Here is a 21,164-nt window from a genome sequence, read left to right on the forward strand (position 1 = left end):
TCGATTGTAATTCACGGGAACCTACACAAGCTATTGATCATTTTTCTTAATGATTAATGAAGCAATCTTTGCCCGGGATTTCATCTGCTTTTGTGTCAAATTGATATTTTGACATCACAATATCCCAAAATTTTCTTATCTTTGTTTCTCGTCTACATTCTTTGGAACATTGCACTCACGAAATCCTCGAGGCTCTGAGTAATACCAACTCAGGCTGATGATTTCAAACTTCTAGCATATGACTTCGCTTTTCATCCCAAAAGTGAAAGAGCCTTGTTTCCATTCGAAGGGTTCTGACGGTTACAATTTTCTTGGGGATAACAATACAGGCTGTTTATAAATGACGTATAGTATTCTGTCCGGTTTTCAAGGAGATGTGACAGCTACTTTTTGACGCATGGCTACTTTTACGTAGTAATGTTCCAATTTTCAAGGTGCCACGTTGGATATCATTAAATACATATCCCGCTTCAAATTCAAACTTCAGGGTTACATATAAAAGGGGATTCAAGGGTTTATTATCAGTTTATGCGATCAAAAAGAAAAATTCCCAAATTCTATGAGCATCAAAGTCTTCAAACCCTAACAATGGCGACTTCTGTTCATGTTGATGCTGATCCTTCTCAAACCACTAAAGATGTCTCTTCATTATCAATAATGAAGATTCAAGCAACAAAATATTACTTGGAGGGTGATGTTTCTCAATACCCGGAAGAATTGAAGATGCTAATCGTTGCCTTGAAGAACTCCGTTTTGTCTACGGCGATGTTTAATTCATTCTCTGTTCCATTGTCCTGGCTTTCTCAAGCAGGATCAACTGCTACTTACAACAAAGCTTCTGACACAATTACTTTCCATCTGGTGAATGACAAAAAGGTCAGGCTATCCAAGAAACTCTTTTGCCAAATTCTTGAAATTCCGAATTCACCTCCATATGTTGCTTTCACATTCCCTCAAATCGTTAATATGTTTAATGAGATGGGATATCAGCCTCCACTATCAAATATCAGTGATTTTAAGAAATCTGGTCTTCCACGACTATGGAATTTCTTATTTGGTATTTTTCTAAGATGTTTAACTGGGAGAACAGTTGGTCTGGATAAAGGAAGAATAGAGGTGTATGCAATGGTTGCTGGTATATATTATGATCTTCAAGTGGACTATTCTACACAATTGTGGAAGGAATTCCAAAAGAGTGTAGAACACACGAATGCTATTCATGGTATTTCGTGTGCAAGATACTGGAGCTTGATTTTGCAATACTTTTACAAGGAAGGGATTTTGGTACCCAATGATGAGGAAAAAGTTGTTTTTCAATCGTATCACTATCCGAAGGAAGTCACAGATAGTGCTCAGGATTTTCCGTTTGTTGCTCGTATTCCTGATGCTATGCTCAAAAGAGTTGATCCTTCGAATTCAGTCTTAGTGGCATATTTGCAAACTGTTGATTCTACTGTTCCAACTGGGAAATTGTTGCCAAGGGAAGAAAAGAAATCTAAACGATCGAAGAAGCCTGAACCAGATTCTTCTGAAAAGAACACCAAGGATTCGTATTCTTTGAAATCTCCAAAGAAGAAGCCAGTTACAGTTGAAGAGTCTGTGGTTCAAGAAGTGTCAATTGCAGACACTGAAATAATTAAACCTGTTGTTCCTGAGTCTCAAGAGAAAGTGGTTATTCCTTCGAAGACTGGTATGTTTCGAAGAATCAAAAAGTTGTCTTTACATCTATGTAAGTCTCCAACATCTCATATAGTACGAAAGCCTCAGGTTACTCATCAGGGTGTTTTGTTTCGTGAAATGCCAGCGCCTGCTTCTCCATCATCAAAGAAGCGAAGGGCTACAGATATGGCTAAACACATATCTAAGAAGAAGATGAAGAAGACACGAAAGCTTATGCTTTCTACTGAGTCTACAGAAGATGATGATGAAAGAATTCCTGAAACACCAGACGTCACTCTTCATGTACAAAGTTCAACTAGTGAGCAGACAATCATCATACCACCCGAAGATTCGGTTGCCAAATCAGTTTTTGAGGAGGTACGAACTTCAGGCATCCCTGCAAACGTATCTGATATGGATGCAAATGTCAATATGGGTGACGGAGATGCAAAGAATGAAGCTCAAGGTCAATCTACTTCTGCTCCTTTCGAAAGTATTGTTTCTTTACCACCATCCACTATTCCCATTACATCAACCACAGATTCCCCTACCTTCAAAAATATTATCAATCAGCCATTCACTTCTATTTTTTCTTTTCAATCCACTGACACGTCCAAAACTAATTCGACTGTTCAAGAAACCATTTTTATGGAGACAGAAACTGATACTGACGGGTTTGGAGGCATGTTTGAGGAATTGGAGTTTCATGAAGACGAAGAGGCATTTCCAGATCATATGCTGATGACCATGAAGCAATTTAAAATTCTGAATCAGAAGTTGAATTCAATAATTCAATCTCAAGCTGATATGGGGAGTGGTTCGTCTGTTTCAAGTTTGGAGGTTGATTCTATGTTGAAATTGTTCGAAGCCAGAGTTATGAGTAAAGTATCTGGGATGCTTACAGACTCTGAATCACGAATTTTGGAGAAGGTTGCTCATAGTGATCAAAATAATGAACTACGGATCAATTCTCAAAATTCAAAGTTTGCCAGTGATGTGAAAGAATTGAAGAATGTCACAAGGGAAAGGTATGTTCTCTTTGTTCAAGAAGTGAAGAAAGTGAGGGAAGATGTAAATTTGCAAATTCGTGAACTCCGCGAAGATATGCAAAAAGAGATTGCAAATGTTCAACAAGATTATGCATCTCTGAATCAGAAGGTTGATATTATTTGTGACGCAGTCACAAGATTTGTCAAATTATATGAAAGTTTGAGTCCTCAAATTACTCAACTTTCAACAAACGAAAATGCCAACTTTTTGGAAGTGATTACTTTGTTAAAGGAGATAAAAGATCTATCAGTCCAGCCGGTTTCTTCTTCCCTGATTACTCCTGAATTTTTTTCTCAAAAATTCTTATAATTCGAAGCACTTCTCAACAAGCAACTTGCTCCTATATTTCACATTACAAGCCTTCTTCCAACAACATATGCCCCACCTGTTTTCACAAGGGTGCAAGGGGGAGAAAGAAAAACTCGTGGGTCGAGGGTGAGTGATGATGATGCGAAAGTTGTAGGAACAATATTTTCTTCAAAGATCCCAACAACAAAGCCAGTTATACTTTCTGCTGGGCTGGTTACTTCAACAGTCGTTACAACGATGCCTATTACAAGACCTATTTCGAAAGGAATTGTGATTGGTAAATCTACGGAGACTGGTGAGAGTGGTTCGAAACCAAAAGAGGTAATTGATAATTCATCCTTGAAAGATAAAGGGAAATCGATTGTTGTGGAAAAGTCGAAAGAAGAAAAGAAGGCTGAAGCAGAAGCTGAAATCAAAAACCTGAGGTTGATTCAAAGCATTATGACTCAGCGTGCTAGTGATCCGAAGGGAATGGACAAAGGTGATCCATCCAAACACTACAATTACGAAACAATTGAGGCCAAGGTAGCGTATAATCACATGTATTCGTTTGAGAAGAAACCAAAACAAAGTTATTTGGTCACGAATACTGATGCAAGCCAGCTGGATTTTCCAATCAACGAAATGATGTTCATCATGCCTCAGTTCAAAGCAGAAGGAAATTTTAAAGAAAAGGATGAAGGTACACACATGAAAATTCGATTTCATGTTGTTCTTGCAAAAGCCCCTGAGGAAGTTTGGTCTTTGATAAAGATCAAGAAAGTTATAAGTGTGAAAAAGGATGTGGTGTTCGAAAACACAGTCCAAAACATCAAATATGTGGTTGCCAGGGCAAATGGAAATATTTGCGAATTTATAATTGCAGATTTTCCATTAATGAACTTGTATGATCTTATACAAGTTGCATTGATTTTGAAATATAAATCATTTTCGTATCTTCAAAACACTGAACCGGATGAATTCAAGCTTGGGGTTGCTCACATCAAGATTTTCATCGAAAATTATTATGAGTGCTTGGCACTAACAGATGTGGAGTTAGCTACAGCTAAAGGAATGGAAATAAAAGCACCAATGGATCCTACGAAGACTCAAGCAGATTTGAAAAAGTATGATGATGGTGAAATCTGTTTGAAGCCTTTTGGAATGGTCTTCGCAGGAAAAGACAAAGCTGGAAAAGCTAAACGACTCTTATTCCAAGCATGCGAAGTGGAGAGGTACTCAACGTCTCAATATACGAACTTAATTGTTCGCATAAATCATTGTAGGAAGAATAATGAAGGAGATAAGAAACAGCTGAAGAAGATAATCTCGTGGTACACGGAGATTCGAAGAGTGTTGCTGTATTCCATCACGCTTCTTACAAATTAAGGATTTCGACTATGATTACAAAGGGGGAGATTGTAAGGGTCGAATTGTTGTAATTAGTCGAAATGTATTTTGAACTCTTCGAATGTTCTGTAATCTATTTTACTGAGGCGCTTTTATTCGAAGCCTAAGTGTCTATGCCTTAGTATATTTTTTGTACGCTTTCAGTACCCTATAAATAGAGATATTTACTAGAGTTAGATAAGAGTTTTTACAGACCTGTCTTTGTACTCTGTAAACATTCGAAAGCGTAATAGAGCTGAAACAAGATCATATTTACATCTGGTGTTCAATCTCGCATCCTTGATTGATTTCATACTCTTATTCGTTTTATACTTGATTCTATGATTCATCATAATGAATTTCGTTTTTAAGATCATCTCCACCCAAAGAAATGTGCGCCTAATTTTCACCCAATGAATTTTCTTTTTAAGATCATCTCCTCCCCAAAGAAATGTGTGCCTAATTTTCTCCAGGCCTTCAAGGATACCATGTGGTGTTTTGAACATATACATATAATATATTGGTAAGCTACCATGAACAGATTTCACGAGGCTTAGACGCCCACCATATGATAGTGATTTTTCTTTCCAACAAGAGAGTTTAGATTGAAATCTGTTCAATATTGGTTTCTGATGTTTTTTCAAGGCCATATTTTTCCCCACCGGGACCCCCAAATAAGTGAAATGGAATTCACCTTTTAAACAACCAAGGATTTGAGCAATTTCAGTTAATTCCAAATCATTAGTTCTAATTTTGAATATCTGAGATTTAAGAAAGTTAACTTTCATCCCAGATGTGATGTGGAAGCATTTGAGGATACTCGATAAGTTTTTAATGCATCTATAGTCCCATTCACCAGCAAAGATGGAATCATCGGCATAAAATAGATGGAAAATGGACAGGCCTCCTGACAAAAGTTAAATACCACTGAATAAGTATTTTTCACATGCATTAATCTTCGCAATGTTCAATCCTTCCATAGAAATGATGAACAAGAAAGGAGAGAGAGGATCTCCTTGCCTAACACCTTTGGAGATAGGGGATTCTTCTGTAGGGGAACCGTTAACAAGAACTGACGCCTTAGAGGAGGATAAGCATCCTAAGATCCATTGTCTCCATTTTTCACCAAAACCCATCTGCATCATGACTGACTCGAGGTAATTCCAATTAATGTAATCAAAGACTTTTTCGAAATCCACTTTGAAAAGAAAAATCTTTTTATTGGATTTCTTGGCCCAGGATAAGATGTCATTCATGATCACGGGACCATCTAGGATGTTTCGACCTTCGATGTACGCAGACTGGACTTCGTCTACAACCGTACCGACCACCCTTTTTAACCGATTAGTGAGTAGCTTGACCACTAGCTTGTACATGCATCCAATGACACTGATGGGGTGATATTCGGAGAGAGTGAATGGGTACCTACTTTAGGGATAAGGGTAATAAATGATGAGTTGCAGCCTGAAGCTAGAGAACCGGTTCTGTCAAAATACTTGACAAAGTTTAAGATATCATTTTACAAATTTACCCTAATTTTTTAATATTCTTCAAAGTTAGTTTTTTTTCTTTCTATTTTACATGACCCATTCTCAATAATCTATAACAAAAAATGAGTAATTTTCATATCAATAAATTGATATTATCACTTTTTTTAGATATAAGGGTTTTAAAAAAGTAGTAGAAAGGTAAAATGATGAATCATTAAGGAACTTTATTTTGTGATAAAAAGAAAAAAAATAAATGATTTACAACTTATATCCCTATATTACGTCAAAAACTATAGTTTTCATCCAGATGTTTAGTTTTCTACACACATGGTCCTTAAGCCGAAAGTATGTTGCACCTTAGTCCTAGGTTTTGCGGCATTAAAAAGGCTCCACTAAGTCCAAGTAATATGAGTATTTTCCCCTCGTTAACATCTCCTTCTCATTTTTCCTCTTCATCTTCTTTGATGCTAACCCAAAAATGATTATTCCCATCCTTGCATCTTAAACTGTGAAATATAACTAAATTCAAACAAAACCCCAAAGTCAAACTAAAATTAAATTTCTTACATATGAATAACATGACATATTAACATTGAAAGAGTTGGAAAACTTCACCCTAAGTATTTTTGCTTTATAGAAAAAAGAGAATATAAAGATGTAAATCATGGAGTAATGGAAAATGAAGATCTTCGTTTTTGTATTGTTAGAAAGAAATTACCTTGACATCTGTATGTCTACAAGTAGCATGAGAATTTTGGAGCAGACTTGTTAATATATCATTCTTCAACGTTAGTAATACAGTATGATTCCTAATAATAATCAAACAAACATTCCAATGTTGACTTAATCCAGAAGTTTTTAGGTGTTTTTAATTATTATTGCTGAAAGTTGTGGTCAAAATAGAGTTTAAATAAGTCTTACATCCTGTTGGCTATAGTACTGAGTCTAGAGGATAGTGTGGAGTCAGTTTCCTTATTTTTCTACATTTGTTTAGTTTAAAAGGGCAATGTGTACTGTCACACCCCAAAACCGAGAACGGCGGAAATGTTCTGGGGCGGAGGGTAGATAAGTAAGTCATTTACAAGGACAATGATGAATTGATCCAAGCAAGAAAGGCGTACCCTATTCGTTAAGTTTATGAATACTACGGGCGTATTGGTCCTATCCGGGGGTATCACTACAAAGTCGTAGTGTCCATAGCGAGTTCGGAAGGCTGTCTTGGGAACATCCTCCTCTAACACTCGTAGTTGGTGGTACCCGGATCGTAGATCTATCTTCGAGAAGTAGTTGGCTCTTGGAAGTTGATCAAATAAATGGTCAATGCAGGGTAAGGGATAACGATTTTTTATGGGAAGCTCGTTGAGTTCCTTGTAGTCGATGCACATACGAGACGATCCGTCTTTCTTCTCGATGAACTAGACCGGTGCTCCCCATGGTGAGAAGCTTGGCCTAATGAATCCCCTTCTTGAGATGTTCGTTAAGCTGACTGGAGAGTTCCTGTATCCCCTGCTGGTGCCAGACGATATGGAGATTTGGCTACGGGAGTAGCCCCTGGCACTAAGTCGATTCTGAACTCGACATGGCGTTGTGGTGGTAATCCTGGGAGTTCTTCTGGAAATATGTCGGGAAAGTCGCGTACCTCCGGGGTGTTCTGAATGACGGTTTCGCTAGAAAGACGATTTCGGAGAAAGAGATTTACGCACGAAACTGGCATTGCTAGGGTCGAAATGACTCAAGTTATCTGATAACATCGGACTACTCGGAAACATAAAGGCATTAGATTGGATCCAAAAGGAGTTACAGACAAAACATACCAGCGCAACTTTTAACAAAGTTACAGTACTTTAGATTAGCTACAAGACTAATGTTGCGAACAAGGTATACTACAAAAGGTAAGTATACGCAGCACGAGGGTCCCTTTGAATGACGGGATCTCGCAAAAGATAAGACTCGAGTTGCACTAGTTTTAAACAGGTTGAAAGCATACAAAATACTGCCGATTGGAAGCGAAACTATTTTATAGAAGGGTCCTTTGCTGTCTTTTGTTGTTCTGGGGTCAAACCCCTCCTGTTCCCCCGTCACCCTTCTCTGTTGGGCAGTCCCTTTTGAAATGTCCCAGTACACCACATAGATGGCATATTCGAGAAATTTCGACATTGGTGGTTGAAGTAATGTGTTGGATCCGAGCCCTGCAGTAATTGCTGGTGTGTCCCTTTTTGTTGCAGCTTAAGCACTGCATTTCCCGACAAGGTCCATGATGGTGATAGTTGCATTTGTTGCAATATGGGAGATTGCCAGCATACTGTCTGGCTGGGTTAGGGATTACTGGGATACCAGAAGGAATGGCAGTAGGAGGTACAGATGTCGTGGCCGCGAAGGCTGCCACAGGTTGTTGTCTTTTGCTCGCTCCTTGGGGTGATTTGTCTTTATCTTTATCCCTGAACTTTCGTTTGTTATTCTCGGGCTTGAGATACGGAGTGTTGTCGTAGTTCGTTACCCGTGGGTGTACTTGGTTGTTACCTCCATTGGAATTATTGATAACCATTCCGCTAACATTTGCGTTGTTAGCGTTAAGGTGAGTCAGAACAGCTGTCACGGCAGCTGAGACTGCAGCTTGAAAGGTTGCTGCATCGATATGAAGGATAGGGGTTTCGTTGTTCGGCTGACTATTTCCGGATGACGACATGATTCTGTAACACGAAAGATAAGGAGTTCGTGAGCGATTATGGTTGAACCTAGATGTATTTCGATCGTTCATGTAAAGAGTAAAGATATGTTCTCGAGGATTTGACCTACATCCCTATGATGTAGTCCTAGTAAAGAATAGAAGTAGTTCACAGAAGGATCTCAAGACGTTTGACGTCCAAACCGGGGTACCATTGGTTGGGGATAACGTGATCCAATCCCTCGAAAGAGAATTGGGAATGATCCCGGAGCTAAATTACACTAGTCCAATAGCTTGACTAGAGTGGGTTTCAGATAGACTCCGAAGAAAGTATGATGAAAGTATTTGAACAAAGGGTAACACAGAAATCAGTCGACTGTCAATATCATTGATGTTTAAGATGTAATAAGCTTGGGAAAATTGACCTTGTAGAAGGTCTTACATCATATCTGGGGTAGGAAAGTTTTGGCCGCATAAAGGCCTAACTAAAAGTACTTACAGTACAAGACAGTTACATAGAAAAATGCCACATAGGACATAGAGAGGAAAACGATTTCCCTTTAACAGGGAAAGAAAGTAAGACATCTACTACTGGTGACTGTCATCCCTCTGGTGAACCCTTAGTTCAGCCAGTTGACGTTCCATATCAAGCAGGTGTCTTTCGTACACCCTCTGGCGTAAGCGGAGTTCTATGACTTCGGCTCGTGTTTCAGCCAGCGTTTGCAGCAGGGTTTCATGGTCTCTCTCAGATCTCTCATGAATGTGTTCAAGGCAATTCGTGCGGATGGTATGCATCCTTGCATTGCCATCAACCTCTGCGATACGATGGACAACTGTCCTGCCCTGAATCTCGTTTTGGGCAACTCTACGGACCAGAATTGGAAGAATTCTGTCTGCTGAGTTTCCTTCGCTTGTGTTATAGAAGCTTCGGTCTCCATCAAACGCCATAGGCTAATCTTGCTCTTCGCTCCATGTCTCTAAACATTCTATCCAAGGGGGCGTCGGACCATGAAAAGTCGCACGAGGGTTAGGAATTTGAATGGGAGCTACTTGGGGTAGGTTCTCAACTTCGGGTTCGGAGTTAGAACCATCAGCAAAGCCTTCAGCTTGGTGACCATCCATAGGGATTGGGTGATCGTTCTCTGGCTCCTCTCCGAGCCATCCAGCATTGCCGTGGTTGAGGTAGTACGGGTTGTCGTGGGGATGGAATCCAGCCATGATATCTATGTGAGAAAAGGGATATAAGAAATAACTAATCAGATGTACTAATTAGATACTTATAAGATGACCTTTATCAGTTACTTCAATACTTGTTTAGTGCATACTAGTTATATGTTGACTAAGACAGGATAGGCCTTCGAATAAGCCATCCTAACTCTAAGTCCACAACCCAACGAGGACAGGAAGTAAAGCAAAGATCCACAGATTCTAAGTCTATGACGTCCTAGATACATATAATTTTAATGTATCCACTAAGCAACTATTGACCTATTGATAACGATCTATTTAGTTCTCAGATAAGTAATTACAGTAACACCAAATACCCCTATGGTATTTCATTGTGGTAGTGTTGGTAAGTTTTTAGACTTGTTGCCACATCACAACCATTCTTGGGCATATGCTATTCACTCCTTGGACCAGCATAGTTGATCAGGCTATGCCACTCCTAGGACTGACCATACATCCCCACGCTTACTTGTGATATTCAACAATCGTAATACTTTTGTTCTTGTCATTGTGACACTGATTTTAGTATAAATGCAGGCACGTATACTTAATTAAATATTTTATTATTTAAAAGTATTAACTCTTGGTCAGAGTGTTTTAATCCCATTGTATTTATAGTTAGTATATCTTTTATGGGTTGATATACTCAATTCACTATAAACAATGCTCTGATACCAATCTGTCACACCCCAAAACCGAGAACGGCGGAAACGTTCTGGGGCGGAGGACGTCATGTAATGTATCACAACAATGTAAAGTAGTAAACAAGCAACAACATCATCCATTGCATTAATACAATAATTTTGCTTACAAGTGTGTTCTTTCATAGTATAAAACAACATAATGAATACTCAAAATAAAAGACGAGTCTTGACTGCTCCGTCTTCTCTAAACCTTGCATCGGTACCTGTCTATTTGTGACCTGAGAATACAAGTTATTTTGAAAGCGAGTATCAGCAATAAAGCTGGTGAATTCATAAGTATTTTAGTGTCATTACTTCGAAAAGTTATTATGAAAGACTGGTGAATGTTTAATGAAACCTTTAGTATAAGTGTGAAAACCCTAGAAAATCCCATATTTCCTACTAGTATAAAAGGTAGTCTTCTACCAAGACCCGAATGTTTTGAAAGTAGTCTTCTACCAAGACTCGACTGTTTTGAAAGTACGCATCACTGTAAATGTGACGGTTTTTCCCTGTTTAACTATTATTATAAACTATAGTCTACCTCAACGGTAATAATATAATAACTTATGTTGTATCCTTTGGTACTAGGATATTCTAGTATAATCTACCTCGTCAGTTATGTGAATATGTCACAAAATAAAGGTAATAATATAATTATATAAGTATTAGTCTACCTCGTCGTTTATGTGAATGTATCACAAAATAAAGGTAATGAGCTAATAACTTAAGTATTATCCTTTGGTACTAGGAGATTCTAGTATAATCTACCTCGTCGATTATGTGAATGTGTCACAAAATAAAAGTAATAATATAATTATATAAGTATTAGTCTACCTCGTCGTTTATGTGAATGTATCACAAAATAAAGGTAATGAGCTAATAACTTAAGTATTATCCTTTTGCACTAGGATATTCACGACGTGGAAACTCGCCGAACAGTATAACCGTAACTATGTGAATGTGTCACACAGTAAGGTAATTGTATCCTTTTGCACTAGGATATTCACGGCGTGGAAACTCGCCGAACAGTATAACCGTAACTAGGAATGGCAAGTAGTATCTCCTAACTATACCTATTATAGTTACTAGTAATATACGAGTATAATCGGAAGTATACCATTGCTACCCAAAGGTACTGAATTGATTGATAGAACTTTTATGACTATATATGTATACATGATATATAACTAATATTTAGACGACCTTCGGACGGATAACCGATATTCTAAAGCCACATCCCAACGAGGAAAAGGAAATAAGGCGAGCTAGCCGTTCTAAGTCCTTTAAACATTACTTATATAACTATACATATACAGGCATGCATTTGACAATATAAGAGTATAAAAGAAGTTTTATAAAACCTTTGAAAAGTTTAATAACTAAGAAAAGATGACTTGATGTCAGTTTATAAAACGATTTGAAAACAGTTTGATAAGACAGTTTAAGTATAAGAAAACCTTTGTTTGAAACACAACTGTAACAGGTTTTGAAAGGAAACATACAGCTTGTAAGACAGTTTCTTAAAGTGTTCAACATGTAAAAACATTTGAGAAAGCCCTTTTAAAGTAATCTGTTTGGTAAAACAGCTATAAGTGTAGTAAATCCATTTGTATGTTAGTTATTAATCACATGTGATTGATATGATAACTAGCATGATTTAACTTGTATTCCCCCCACAAAAGCAATTAAAATCATTTAAAAGGTTGATTAAGGGGTATGAACTCACCTGTAGCGAGTGGATTGGATGGAAGTGTCGGACAAGTGCTTGGTGTTAAGTGAAGACTTAAACACACACAATGATCCTAATAACATATAAAGACATATGTATATATACAATTAGTGATTATAACACTAATTAGACAAGTATAAACATCCTAAGGCGTGGAAAACGCTTTATTCAAAGTGTTAGGATGCTATTGGGTTGCAACAAAGGAGTATAAGGCTTTGTAAGTGAGTTTATGGTCCAAAGACCATACATGTTGGAGTTTACGGCCCAAGGGAGTTTACTCCTGGCCGTAAACTCTCAAATGGGTCACCAAATGAGGCTTAAAGTTATCATGTCTTAAGTGGTTAAGTGTTCCAAGGCTTAAACAAGATGCTAGGTGGGTTTAAGGTCCAAGAATGACCTTATATTGAGTTTGCGGCCTGGGGACCACTTCCCCATGAGTTTACAGCCGTAAACTCATGGTAGGAAGTACCATTTGATTTTTTGAGGTTCCTAGCTCATTGGTGATTGGTTCTAGGTTAAGTTCTAGTCATTTGGAAGCATTAGGGGCACAATATCACCACCTAATAGAGTTTACGGCCTAAGGACCATTTCCTTAGGTGTTTACTGCTGTAAACTCCTATGTGGTATGTTTTCTTTGTTGTTTAAGGTCCTAAACATTCCAAGGAAGGATCAAGACTAGTATCCAAGGCTTAGGAAAGGTCTAGGGTGCAATTTGCCCCACTTATAGGGGTTTACGGCCCAAGAACATGTCTTGGCCGTAAACTCCTTTGTTCTTGTGTTTCCTTATGATTTCTAGGCTATAAACATGTTAAACCTAGTGTACAATGAGTTACAACAAGAGTACATACGATCTAGGAGCTTGAATGGTCGTTTCTGGCCAAGAATACTAGTGTGTGTTCTTGGTGTTCTTGGTGTAACTTGAAGATCTACAAAATGGAATGATTTCACGGATGAAATCATGTAAGATCACTAGTTCATGTAAGATATCAACTAATTAGGATAATAATCTTACGAGATTTGAAGATCGGGGACGAAGATCGGGATGATACTTGAGAGGATTTGGGCCAAGGGAAGTAAAGGGATGAACTAATGGCCTAACTTTCACCATATAAGGTGAGTTTACGGCCCACATGGAGTTTACAGCCGTAAACTCCCATGTGGTGGCCGTGAACTCCAGGTCAAAGTGTTTCAGGCTCGTTCTTTGCACTAAAGATCCAGCTGATAAACCCCGACACTTATTCCTTAAGTGTACAAGGCTCATAATGCTCAAACAGACTCTAAATTGTGCTAAATGATGGCAGAAATGAGTTTGACTTTCAATGAAGTGTTTGACTGTATAGGATAGAAAATTTCAGGTTGTCACATGTACGTTGGTGATTTGTATCCCCATTCTATTTACTGTGAAAGTGAATAAAAAGTCCAGATTTTACCCATTTGATCTTCTGTTCCTGTTTTGTTTTAAAAGTCATAAAACCTTCATATCTCCACAAGCCTCCTCTATAATATCAACATCCAATGAATTTATTGAATCTATCAAAATTGATGGCCAGGTTACACTTCATTACCCCATGCTGTGAAGAAACAATTATGTTACTTGGGCTATAAAAATGAGAGTGTTCATGCAAGATCAAGAGGTTTGGGATGTATTCGAACCTAGAAAAGCAAACACAGTTGTAAAAGTCAAGAAAGTCAAGTAACACAAGATAGCATTGGCTTCCATCGATCAACGTATACTAGAATATCTACTGTTGGCTTTAGTGGTGAAGCAATCGGCCAAGGGAGCATGGGAAGCCTTGAAAGTGATGTTAATGAAGGATGTCACTCCCCAAAACCGGAACGGCGGAAACGTTCGGGGGCGGAGGACGTCATGTACATTATCACAACAATGCATAATAGTAAACAAGCAACAACATCATCCATTGCATTAATAGTAATAATTTTAATACAAGTGTGTTCTGAAGTTTATAAGACACCAAAAATGAATAATTAAAATAAGAGATGAGTCTTGAACGTGCTCCATCTTCTCAAAACCTGTTTATCGGTACCTGTCTACTGGTGACCTAAGAATACAAGTTATTTTGAAAGCGTAGATCAGCATTAAAGCTGGTGCGTTCATAAGTATTTTAGTGTCATTGTTTATATAAGTTTGAAGAATGTACTTGTAAATGTTTGATGTAAAAGTTTGTAAGTATTTGATGTAAATGTTTGTAAACTTCCTAGAAAATCCTATATTTTCTACTAAAGTAGTCTTCTACCAAGACTCAACTGTTCTCTACGTTTGTTCTTTTGTAAAAGTGTGAGTTTTCCCAAAGTATGACTATCATTACCAAAATATAGTTTCTCATTACTGTTTATGTGAGAAGATCACAATGTGAATGAATTGGGAAAAATAAAGATGTATTGTAGTTTTATCTAGGTAACTACCAATGTAATAACTAACTTTAAACTTGTTAGTTAATTAAGGTAAAATGTGATATGATTGTAACCATACTCGATCGACCAGTAGAACACGATGTTCTACACGTCGAAATGATATGACATTCGTCACCCGTAGACCTGCAGGTCCCACTGTAGCTAGCAGCAATGTGTAGGAGGGTCAGTCCCGTATAGATCTATACACAAATTCATGCTCTCCCTCTAGGAGACTCTGGGTACAAAACGTGACACATCAATATATGTCGAGCCATGAAGTAGTATCTCACATTAATGTTATAGTATTCTTGTATTTGTATAGTATGTACTAGTGTAATGTATGTTCTCTCTGTCTAGTATGTAGTATGTTCTCTAGTGTATAGTGTGTAGTATGTATTGTTTCTCATTATAGTGTTCTCTGTCTGTTTCTCTTTATAGTGAGTATTTTTCTCGTTAGAGTGTGTATTGACTCATGTATGAACTGACTCTTTGTATGTTTTGTTGTTCTAGTAATAGTATTAGTGACTTCCTAAACTATACATATTATAGTTAACTAGTAATGTTGTTTGTATGAATGAACATGTTTGTACACCTTTGCTACCCAAAGGTATTGAACTGAATGAATAACTTTTATATCTATATACATACACATAATATATAATTAAGATTCAAACGACCTTCGGACAAACAACCGATACCCTAAGTCCACAACCAAACAAGGAACAGGAAGTAAGGCGAGCTATCAGTCCTAAGTCCTTTCAATCCTACTTATATAACTATATCCATATAGATATGCTTTTGACAAAATATAAGTTTGAAAGAGTTTGATAAAGAATCTTCCATATATATAAAAGAGTTTGTAAAACTATTTGAAGCAATTTGTTGAAAACACAGTTTGAAGTATAATAATTCTATTTGTTTGATAGTTATTCATCACATGCGATTGATATAATAACTATTATGTTTGTACTTGTATTCCCCCCCCCCCTCCATAAAAGCATTTAAAATCATTTAAAAGGTAAGTTAAAGGGGTATGAACTCACCTGCAGTGAGTGATACGAATGAAAGATCGTATTGTAGGATGTTAAGTGCCAAGTGAAGACTTGAGCACAAAGGATCCTAATAAGCATATAAAACACATATATGTATATAATTAGTGTTTAAACAACTAATCATGTAAGGAACACACCTTAGGAACTAGGAAACACTTATGGAAGTGTTATAATCTCAATGGATTGCATCTAAGGAGTGTATGGCCAAACATTGGAGTTTACGGCCATGGGGTTTACGGCCTTAGAGTTTACGGCCATGGGGTTTACGGACTTAGAGTTTACGGCCGTGTGTTCACGGACTCATGAGTTTACGGCCATAGGGTTTACGGCCCTATGAGTTTACGACCGTAAACTCAAGAAGTTTTGTGCCAAAAAGTGTTGTCAAGGCCTTACAAACATCAAGGAAGTGTTCTAGACTCAATGCTTTGCTTAAGGGAGTTTATGGCCAACAAATGCACCCTTAACAAAGGTTTACGGCCAAGGGAGACGCTCTTGGCGGTAAACTCCTATTTTTCTTGGGAAAAGGATGATTTCAAGGTGCAAATCGAGGGTTCCTACTAGATAACATGTATAGGAAGAAGGTACTTACAATATGGAATCAAATAGAGTTGATTTCGGCCCAAAACACTAGTGTGTGTTCTTGGTGTTCTTGGTGATCTTGAAGATCAAACCCAAAAAGATGAAGTTAATGGATGAATCAAAGGTTGATACTAGACAATGAGATGTATCAACTAAACAAAGGATGAAACACTTACATTTTTGAAGAATAAAATGAAGATCCTTATGATACTTGAGAGAGAATTCGAGTTTTTGAGGTTGAAATGGTGAATAATGAGGAAGAAAGGGTGGAATATCATGTTTATAGGGTGAGTTTACGGCCACCATGAGTTTACAGCCGTAAACTCATATGGTGTGGCCGTAAACTCCACATGATGAAGTTTATGGCTTGCTTGGTGCACAATGGACTCAAGCAGTTACTTCTTAATATCCGATCCTTGGATGTATTAGGCTTAAAATGCTCTGATTGACTCTAAATAATGCTAGAAGATAGCAAAATGAGTCCAACTTTGATTGATTTGAACAACTATTCAAGATAGAAATTTCGGGTTGTCACAAGGGAGGACAGAGTGAAGACAGAAAGAATTCAAACCTTGAAGGAAAAATTTGAGGCTTTTATTATGAATGAGTCGGAGGCTATAGACGAGTTGGCTGTGAAAGTAAGCAACATTGTGTCACATGTAGTATCACAACAATTGCATCATAGTAATCAAAGTAAACACAACCATTACATTGATTAAGTAAAACATTTACATCTGTTTGATTCATATATATATATATATATATATATATATATATATACATCGATAGTATAACAAAAGTAAAAGACGTGACTCTATACGCTTCGTCTTCTCAAAATCTGTGTGGGGTACCTGTCTACTGGTTTCCTGAGAATACAAGCAGTTTTGAAAGAGTATCAGCATAAAGCTGGTGAGTTCATAAGCATCTTTTGTAAGGAAAATCGGTTAATGAATCAATGAATGTATTTTTATGTTTCCAAGAAAATCCATTATTTTTTAACATGTGTATTTTGTTACTGAATCTCATAATGTATTAATTCATATGTCTAGTTACCATTGTATGTGTTGTGCATTGTTTGTTTGAATGAGAAATCCCTTTTTACATGAAAAACCCTGGCTATCCCCAGTATGAATAGTATGTTCGGAAAGCTCTGGAAACTTTATTGTGGATAGTAGTTATATTACTTTATAATAAAACTAATTAAAGTTATTACCATTCATACATTAATCGTATATTCTTAGTACCAAATTTATGAGTTGTTATAACCATACTAGACCATTGGATTGCCTGAACGACTTCAGGTGTCAGAATCGAAATGACTTTGTCACCCAGGACTACCGGCGTAACTGTAGCTAACAGTTATGGTGCGGGATTGTCAATCCCGTATAGAACTCACGTTCTCCCGCAAGGAGACTCTGGTTATAATCTCAGGACTTTGTTAGTACTTAAGTAAGTACGCGAAGAATGCTCACTCATAAAATGCTATACTAACGATTACATGTAGAATAAAAGGAATTCTTGAATTTAACTTGTTGAATATATGTCTCATAAACTATACTATGTATAGCTTATATGTTTGATCACATTGAATCTATGTTTATACATTGATAAGTCAATTGTTCCATAAACTATACCTATTATAGCTTATATGTTCTTTAATGTATTCATGTTAAAAATTGTTAACTCTATGATTTGTGTTGAAAAACCTCCCTTATGCTCAGCAATATACAAAAGGGATGAAATATCTGAATATTTAATAAAAGAATGAAAACTATATGGTTGTGTCAATTGTATAAGTTCTAAGTGTATTGAAATCCGTTTGGTATAATTTCACAAGATCAATGATGTTTGGCTTGTATTCTCCCCCTGAAAACGTTAAAACTGTAAAGAAATAGGGGTATGAACTCACTTGATTAGGACTGACTTGGATGAATAACAACAACAAGATGCTTGGTATGCTAAGTGAAGTCCCGAGCACAATATGGTCCTATTATGCACATATTAACATGTATAGGCCTCCAATTAGTGTCTAAAACGACTAACAATCATAGGAAACACTTTTAGGACGTAGGAAACACTCACAATGAAGTGTTAGAATCAAGAATGAGGGACAAGGAAGTGTTTACGGCCAAACCTCCATGGGTTCACGGCCCAAGAGGTGTTCACGGCCCATGAACACATGAAGGGTTTACGGCCCAAGATGTGTTCACGGCCCAAGAACACATGAATATTTCAAGGTTTTTCGGCCCATTATGAAGGGTTAACGACCCATGAAGAAGGGTTCACGGCCGTTAACTCTTGAAGACCATGAAGATGCAGATGAAAAGTGATGAATCAAGGCTAGAATCAAGGGGGTTTCTAAGCATGAACAAGTAAGGGATGGAATACTTACGTTTTGAGGCCTTTAAGAGTGTTCACGGTTGAAGATAGTTGAGAGAGAATGGGGATGTTCACGGCTGGAGCTTGAAGAAATGAGGAGAAAAATGTGTGAATCACATATATATAGAGGGTGGTTCACGGCCCAAGCATGGTTTCACGGCCGTGAACCTAGTTTGCGGCCGTAAACTCCCTTTGAAGGTGTTCCAGGCTCGATTACAAACTACAGATTCAAAGATAACGCTTCCCAACATTCAACCCTTGAGTGTAATAGGCTTAAAGACTCTCAAACCGACCCTGAATACAATAAAGTGATAGCAGAAACGAGTCTGACTTCTATTGGATGAATTTGATTTACAGATAAAGATTTTGGGTTGTCACACATTGTGAGCACAATGCATGCCTTGGGAGATACAGTAGAAGAATCTTATGTAATGAAGAAGCTGCTAAGAGCCATTCCATCCAAGTTCCTGCAGATTGGTTCAACTCTTGAGTAGTTTGGAGATTTGGATGTGATGACAGTTGAGGAGGTAGTAGGGGCGTTGAAAGATCATGAATAACGCATGAAGGGTCACGTTGAAAATGAAGAAAAAAACTCCTTGTCACTCATCAAGAGTGGAGAGAAAAAAAAACAAGAAGAAAAATGAAGAAGACTCCAAAAAAAAGGAAACCGTGGAGGTTGTAGTGGCTCAAGAGGACAAGGCAAAGGTCGTCGAAGAGGCACCACCAACAACCATGGTGGTTGTGGAGGTCGTGGTTCTCACCAGCAGAAAAGTCGTGAACCATCCGAAAGAAAAGACAAGAGTAAAGTGCAATCTTACAATTTTCAAGACTTCGGTCATTATGCGGCTGAATGTGGAAACCCAAGGGGTGAAAGAACCCAAGTTTTTAACATGACCCAATAACGTATCAATGAACCAGCCCTGGTGTTGTCGGTTCTTGATAAAATTGTTGAAGTTCATCTAAATGAAGAGAACGTGAATCCACGGTTAAAGACGGGCGTTGATGAAGCGAGCCAAATGAACTTATGGTATCTAGATACGAGAGCAAGCAACCACATGATGGGAGACAAGAACAAGTTTCGTGATCTTAATCAAATGATACAGGGTTGGATCAGTTTTTCAAATAGGTCTAAAGTTAGAATTGAAGAGAAAGGGTCGATAATCTTTCGGTGCAAAAATGGACAACAGAGAAAGCTCCAAGAGGTATACTATATAAAAGACTTATTCTCAAATAAAATAAGTCTTGGTTAATTGGTAGAAGGTGGGTTGAAATTCACATAAAGGACCTATTTTTCTGAGTCAATGATGTTGCCGGAAAGCTACTTATGAAGGTACAGAGGTCTCAAAATCAAATCTATAATATTACTTTGAATGAAGTAAGAACACGATGCTTGCTTGGTGAGATAATGGAGCCAATATGGCTTTGGCACAAAAGGATGGGTCATGTAAACTTTAGTGCATAGAAGTTTATATCTGAAAAGAATCTTGTTGAAGGAATGCCAAAGATAACTAAACCCACACAACTCTGTGAAGATTGTCTTGCAGGGAAGCAAACAAGTACACCCTATCCAACAAAGTCTTCGTACAAGTCAAAGAAGAAGCTTGAACTGATACATGGAGATTTATGTGGGCCCGTCACACCTCCCATACCCTCGGGTAAGAAATATGTTTGTAGTGATCCTAATTATGATGACATGTGTGAAATTGAAAAGATATAGTGACTTATACAAGAATCAAGAACACAAGGAGTAATTAAATCATTTAAGCTCCATTAGAATAGAAAGAGGACTAGTGGGTTTGTTCTTTCTCTCACTAAACTAACACTCACAAATGGGTCTCTTAGCTAATGGGATTCACTCACTTCCTAATTATAGGAAAGTCTGAACCTATTTACACATACAAGAGCGTCAGCCTACACTCCACATCCAAGGAGAAATTTGCACCCTAACATTCTCCCCCTTAAACTTAGGATTCGATGTCCCAGCTTCAGTTTCCAAACAAGCCCGCGCGATGAAGACCAACTACCCCTTGAAGTAACATCGGTCTTCAAATCCACAAATGAATACACGAGAAGCTTAGAATACCATTTGTACATTCTCCCCATTTTTATAATCAATAAGTGATTATAAAAACCACAAAGGACAACAAGCGCTCGAGGAATAAACTTGTCAAAGCACCCCTCGATGTGTGTCATAAATGCAACCGCGAAAAACTTGCACAAAAAACAATCACGAAAAAGCTAAGAAAAATTTCCAAAATTGTGAAAATTTTCGACTTTTGGGTGAGAGTTGTAAGAATTTCAGAATCTGAGTATAAACTGTCAATATCAGAATTCTGAAGGGAACCGTTGCACAAAAAACAGCTTTCAATTCGAAACTGGGCATAATGTGTCAATTCGCAAAAGCTTCAGGGACCTGATACAAAAAATCTCCATATTTCTCAGAATTTTACCCCAATGTAGAAATTAGGTAAATTCTGCCATTTCGTTGAAAATTCAGTGATGCAAAATGAAAATTGTGCATTCTTCACAAATTTTAACTCCAATGTCGAATTTGGGTGA

Source organism: Lactuca virosa, chromosome 7 (assembly GCF_052849685.1).
Source record: "Lactuca virosa cultivar CGN04683 chromosome 7, Lactuca_virosa_CGN04683_v6, whole genome shotgun sequence".
Taxonomy (NCBI): Eukaryota; Viridiplantae; Streptophyta; class Magnoliopsida; order Asterales; family Asteraceae; genus Lactuca; species Lactuca virosa.